This window comes from Centruroides sculpturatus, unplaced genomic scaffold (genome assembly GCF_000671375.1).
Source record: "Centruroides sculpturatus isolate CEXI.00-Female unplaced genomic scaffold, Cexi_2.0 scaffold78, whole genome shotgun sequence".
NCBI classification, from domain to species: Eukaryota; Metazoa; Arthropoda; class Arachnida; order Scorpiones; family Buthidae; genus Centruroides; species Centruroides sculpturatus.
The window spans coordinates 755,091-762,362 of record NW_019384629.1 but is presented as its reverse complement, the minus strand read 5'-3'; the positions used below and the strand labels follow the sequence as shown (position 1 = coordinate 762,362).

Sequence of the window (7,272 nt, the reverse complement as noted above, 5' to 3'; positions counted from 1 at the left end):
GTCAAATACAACTTTCAAATGAACTGTATGGAATTTTATGACTTTAAAGCGTGAAACGGCGCTATAAAAATATTAATTCTAGTGAAAAGTATCAAAATTAATGTTATTTAAATTTTTACAATGTGTGTATGTGTAATAATTCAGATTGTTTAAAATTTTAATGTATGCATTGTTGTATGCTACTATTTTTATAATAAATGTTATAAACTTATGAATTTTATAAGGTTAATTATTGATTTTCATCGATATGTCCTTTATTTTCCCCAAAAAAATATGGTCACTGTACTTATAAGACATAGGGCAATTTTTTCCTTGTTTTCCTAAAAGTTGCATCTTATGTACTGTATAATATCATAGTTTTGACTTTTTATATTTGATAAATTGATAAATTTTTCAGCTAAATTTTGTTAATATTTCAAAAGCATATTGATTTTTTTTAGTTAATCTCATTTTAATTTAAAGTAGTCACTTGACTTTGATAGAATTGCAGATTTACTGTGGTGTATATGTTTAAAGAGTAGCTTGCTTATTATTTACAATATTTTAACAGCTTTTCTAATTTTATAAAAATTACTTAATAGTGTAATCCAGTAATGATGATAAATTCAGTATTTGTAATGGATCATTGTAAAGGAATTTAAATGATTAGTAAAAATGTCATTTTACACTACAGTCGACCCCCCCATAACATGGATTCCTATATCACGGCAAAAATATTGCGACAGTATTCGTACAAACATGCTAAAAAAACTCATATAATTCAGTAAAACATCATCGCCGACTCGTGTCGCGACAGGATTGGTCAAATCTAGACCAATAGCGGATATTGTACAAACCGTTGAGTTTAAACGAGCAGCGGACCTACTAAAAACCATTTATCATTTAACGTCCATAAAAATTATATTTATATTAATGATGTCTCCAAACTTCAGCGAATTTTTCGCAAAAAAAATAATTTATCAGGAAGCATGCGAGTGCCATTCGATGACAAGCTCCACGATGAAAACAAGCTTAAGCAATTGCATAGTCAAACGGTGCACACTCGGTAAGTAATCCTACAAGTTTTTTGTTTATAGCATAGTTTATATGGATTATTCCCAAAAAATTATACGTATTTTAGAAATGTTGAGTCGAATTAGTCTAGAATCGATTAATTTTATGGAAGAAACCTTTCAAACAGCCGTAGTCCATAAACTGCATACGTGCGGGCTGTGATTGGCTGGACTCGTAGAAAATGGATTCATAAAGAACGGAACATATCTACTGTGTTATACAGGGGTCAACTGTATATGCTATAGACTCATTGTATGTCTCCATTAATCCAGCATTGGAAAAGTACAATTAGGGAAAGCAATTTAAAGAATGAAGAATAACTACTATTCAAAAAATCAAAATATATTTCAAATTAACCAAAATGACTTTACTGAGAACTTACAGTTAAATATATTTTATTAATTTTGTTATAGTAAACATTTACTTGAATGATAATTTCAAGGAGTGCTACTTATGTTTCTTCATTTAAAATAACGATTCACATGTAAAAGTTGCAGACAAAGCTTAGGTGAGACTAATTGACAAAACTTAGGTGAGACAAGTTTTTTGATACTAATTCCTCAAGCCTACAAAACTCAAATCTAAAAGAAATGACAAAACTAAGCTTTGATTTGGCATCTATGTATCCACATCATTAATCTGCATACCAAAAGCACACTTAAAATTTATATGTTATAACTCCAACTTGCTTTAAACATATTTAGCAAAACTACATTATATTTCCTTTTTTGAAAAAATATTTAGGATGTAATATATCATATTTCTGCAGAGTACAAAAAAATATCATCTTTATTCCCATACAAATAGAAAATAATGAACAAATATATCATTCTCCTCAATAGTATGTCTAACCTGAAATGCTGAACCAATGGAGTAATTTGCAAACCAACAAGTAACTGAATTATTTACAAAACAAATCTTTTCTTAAAAATAATTAATTCTAATATAAAGTATGAAAATAAAAAATACTTTCAAAATAAACAAATAATTGCTACTTATATTTTAATTTTTGCACACTTTAAATTCATCTGAATTCATAATGCAATTAATCTTTGTTGTTTCATAAGCAATGCAACGACTTGCAACCTGACAAGTATATTGTAACATGGGGACATGGCAGATGTGAAGAGGTGTAACAGAAAGTACCAAATTTTTTTAATATTGTATCACATATAAAAATCCAAACATGGAAAAAAGTGATGAGTTAGTAAGTTAAAGTTAAATATGTAAAATAATTGGCTAGCATTTTTTCTTGATACAAAGTGATGCTATGCAATGGGGCTTGACATCAGAATGTGACATGCAATGGTACAATGGAAAAGTACCAAAAATTTTATTAGATTATACAAAAACTCTTTCTTAAATTATTGTAATAAAACAAAAATAATTTATTATATGTCTTGATTTTGCTTTTGTGTAAATCTATTGTTTGATCATAGTAAAATCAGTAGTAATTGTATCAATATTAGCTTATTTATAATTGTACGTTATAGACAGTGTATAAAAAAAGTGTTTTTAATTCTCAGTTCCAAAATTTTGTTGAAATAATTACAACTGAATTACAGTTGAAATTAAATTTCTGCTCAAGAAATCACATTATTTATTGATTATTGAATAATTTGATTATTTAAAATATATACAGTACAGTGGTACCTCAGGTTACGAACGCCCCAGCATACGAAATTTTCAGGATACGACATGAAATTCGAACATATTTTTGCTCCACGATACGAACAAAAACTCACTATACGACGTTACATTAGTTCGCATTTTTCATTTGTTTTTCTTACTACAGTTATTTTTTTAAATGTATTACTTGGCTTTAATTTGAGTATGTTTTTCGCGTTAGAACGAATTATTTGGTTTTACATGTAATCGTATGGGAAAAGATGATCCACCTTACGACATTTTCATGATACGATCTCAGTTTCGGAACGGATTAATTTCGTATCCTGAGGTACCACTGTAATTTGCTTTATTGTTAAAGTTTTAGTCTTTGTTGTATATCAATATACAGTGTAATTAATATCAGAAATTCTTGTTAACAAATGGCTAATTTGAAATAAGTGATTATAGGTTAGAGCTGAATATTGGGTATCTATTTTTTATTCAGATAATAGGTTACTGTCTTTACTCAATTAATTAAGTACTTGGATACTCGGATAAATATTTAAAAGTTATGATTCTTGTTCTATAGCAATGTATAAAGTTTACATAAAATATAGCACAAAAAATCACAAGCAATTAAAGTTATTAAAAAGTGATTTGTAATTATCTTAATTTAATTTGTTTATTTTTAATTGAATATGTTTTCCAACAAATTAATATTTTCAGTTTTTAAAGGCTTGATTTTGCAGCGAAACTTCAAATAAAACTTCAGCAAAGATACAATTTTTTAAAATCATTAAATTGTTAAAACTTTAAAGCAAGGCGTGTTTTATTATTTATACTGTATTTTCCTGATTATAGTTTCATTTGTAAATTTATGTTGTTTTAAAAAAGAAAACAATATATTTTAGTGGTAATTATTATTTACAATAGAGCGTCGGTTATCCGAAGGAATTCCAGTCGACAAATTTAAATTTTCGCCAGTGCTATGGCGCTGTAATCTTTGGCTATGTCTTCGGCTACTCAAATATTTTATGTTTTTGATACTAAATTAACTTCTGAAGTATAACTTTTTTATTGTTTTTATATTTTTCAATATATTTATTTTGTTCGTACAAAATAAAAAAATAATTTTTAACAATATAATAGTCTTAGTTAGGCTTAACATCGACAAAAATTCAATGCGAAGCGACACGCAATGGAGAAAAATGTCAAGATGGGATAAATTAATATATTTTTTCGTACATAATTGGTTATCCGAAAAATAAGTTATCCGAACAACCCCAGTCCCCAATTGATTCGGATAAACGATGCTCTACTGTATTAATAAATAATTTATTAGCAAAAAAAAAAATAACAAGTTATAATTTATTATAATACTGCAAAGAAACATATTTTTATTGGATTCAGAAATTAACATATAACATCCCAAATACTTTTTGGATTGCCAAATCCATCTTCAGAGGAACTTAGTTTTAAAGTTTTCTAATAGAAAATTTAAAAAAGAAAGTTTATTAGTAATATAATCTACTAATTTGAAATGAAGGATTATATAGTTTATAATTGCATTCTTTAAACTTGATATAATGTAATATAATAAAGGTGTATTCGATTCACTGACACAAAACAGACTTTTTATTGAAAATAAAACTATGCACTCAAAAGGGACAAATTGAATACATTACCAAAAAAATAAAATAAAATAAGCTTACAAATCTCAAAACAATAGAATATTTTGCATGTTGTGAGGACAGCCTTGATGCATCATAGAACACCTTAGCATGAGTGATCAATTAGTTTAAGCACAGTTTGCATATTAAAAATGTGTTTATTATTATAATTATTATTAATTTACTCTGTATTATTTTAAATTATGTTGTTTTTTTTGTCTTAACATTGATTAAATTTTTTCTTATTTTATTATTATTTAAAATTGTTTACTATTATATTGATTAAATAAATAAGTAACAACTTATTAATATTATTTTTATAAATGATTATTATTAATTGGAATGTAGAAATAGTGTTGTCAAGTAATGCAAAACATGGGTTAGGGCAGCAAAGACAGAAATGGAAAAATAGCAACTGTATCAGTAAATAATTAAAAGTTATACAGTGAAATATTATTTCAATGAAACTGAGGGAACTCCTCAAAAAGACTTTGTTAAATTGAAAGTTTGCTGTAGAGAAAATGTATGTACTGTATATTATTATCAAAGATATTATATGTTATAAATGTATACTCTCTAGAACCTGTAAATGGTGTGTAATGCGTATATATATTATATATCACGGTTGACAAATGTTTTCGAACATTCATGCTATTCTTCTTCAGGTCAACTGGTTAAGGAATTTCACTGGACGGAGTGTATGTTGTTCTATGGGATCAGGTGTCATTTTGGCAAAGTTGGTCTTGCTGACATGCGCGGTTGTGCATCAGGGGAGGTAGCTGAGGTAGTCCCTGCTAGATGCCGAACTGCAGCTACCTCCCCTGAGGCAAGACTAATGTTCAAAAATGTTTGCCAATCGCGATATATATTATATATATACACATTACGCACTGTTTACAGGTTCTAGAGAGTATATATTTTGTCCACAGTGCTGAGTTGGAATGGACTTTGTGTTTAATGTTATAAATGCTACTTATATTGCTTTTTTACTTATCTCATGTAAATCAGTGTTTCTCAACGGGGGTGATATCGCCCCATGTGGGTGTTTTTCCATGTTGTGGGGGCAATTAGTAACAATTTATATTTTGGGGGGTGAAAAACAATTTTCTGGGTGATATAGTAAAACATNTTCATACTTCCAGTATATACCATATTTACTCACGTATAAGACAATTGCACATATAGGATGAGATGTGACTTTAAAGATCAAAATAAAGAAAATTAGATTTATTAATGCAATTCTAATCTTATTTTGTTTAATCACAAATAAAATATCAATTGCACACATTGTCTTGCAAAAATTACTGGCATTTTAAACTTTAAGAAAAAATCTTGTAAAATTGACAACATAATTTGTTCATGTAAAGCTGGACAATGGGAACCTTTTTTAGCCATATCTTAACAATCAAATCCACTCTCCAACAATTACACTGATGAGTTTCTTTGAATAATCATCTGTTTTCACGTGGGAATGGATTATATCGGGCTCCTGTGTGATTTTGGAATTTTATTCAAAAGCTTTGCTTTTCCTGTTGCTATTTATCTTTACTCCTGACAATACACAAGAATGATTGAAATGACCCAGATAAAATACTTTTGTTTTTAATTAAACATAAAAGATGCAAATATATGGTTTACAAAAATAATTGCAAAAACACAAAAAATCCTTCACTCTTGCATATAGGACAACCTATGTTTTTGAAGCAGTGAAAACTGAATAAAAATCTTGTCTTATATGTGAGTAAATATGGTATATAATCATATAAAAAAAACCAAGTCAAATCAAGCTTTTATCATTTGAATTTTTTCTTATTCGAGATGTAATAAATTTTCAAGTAAATACTTTTAAAATTATATGCATAATATATATACATATATATATGCATATAATAAAGTTTAAAAAGAGCATAATATATATACATATATATAATGCTCTTTTTAAACTTTATTTTATTTAAAATTAAATATTTTAAAATATAAGTTTAAAGTTATGTAGTTAGCATTTTATTCTGTTGTTATTTTTGTAATGTTGTACTTCTTGCATTTTATACACAGCAAATATCTTTGACTTCAATATCAAGAAACATCAAGTTTTTATTTCAGAAATATTTAATTTGAATTACTATATTTTATATCATATAAGATGCCCTCTATTTCAATACAGAATATTTAGGGAAAAGATAGTGTATTACTAATGATTTAGTGTATTTAGAATACATACTTTTATGTTGTATGATTGCTTGCTTATCATTTTGCATTATCTAACTTTAATGTTTACAATAATTCCATTTTTAAATAATAATAATAATCATAATGTGTTTATTAAACAATAACATTTTTATTTAAGAATTGAGCTAGGTCAGTGATTTTTCAACTAGGCTGCCATGACATTCTAGGTTGCCACAAAATGTAGTCATGAGCAGCACCATAAAACTTATTTTTCCACCAAATTATGTTGTTAATACCTTTATAATCATTTTATTGAAAATGTTGTATACAATTTAAACTAATTAATACTTATTATAAATACATGTTTCTCCTATTTTTTATATAATTTGTACAAGAAAGAATTACAAAGTTGGGTACTACTATTAGAAAAGGTTGAAAAATATTAGACTAGGTAGAGGTTACCTGCAACTTACTGAAGGCTGTTTGGAAAATTCATTAGCCTGTGGTAGGTTGCAACTTCACTTATAAGTACAGTGACCATACGTCCTTTATTTAAGAGGACAGTCCTTTATTTCACTGCTCTGTCCTTTAACTTTATTTATTTTCTAAAATAGGCATTTTGTCCTTTATTTTGTAAAGTTGACGCAAAGTTTAAAAAAATTTTTTTTAATAACATATTGAACAAGTTAGTTTTGTGTACGCCATCACGACCAGTGTTGCATTGCTACATAGAGCGCAGTAGTGCAGTGTGTCGCCAACCAAACAGCCCACT

At 27.4% G+C, this 7,272-nt stretch overlaps 1 long non-coding RNA gene across 2 annotated transcripts in view; it reads left to right on the top strand.

The window, feature by feature from the left end:
- Nucleotides 1-7,272, top strand: part of LOC111625709 — a 38,280-nt gene that overhangs the window by 10,549 nt on the left and 20,459 nt on the right. The window contains exon 1 of one of the 2 annotated variants that reach the window (XR_002756771.1): nt 1,021-1,045. The exons of the other annotated variant lie outside the window; for it this stretch is intronic. This is a non-coding gene — a long non-coding RNA (uncharacterized LOC111625709). Of the gene's footprint in view, nt 1-1,020; nt 1,046-7,272 lie in introns of those variants that run through there. 2 annotated transcript variants of the gene reach the window in all.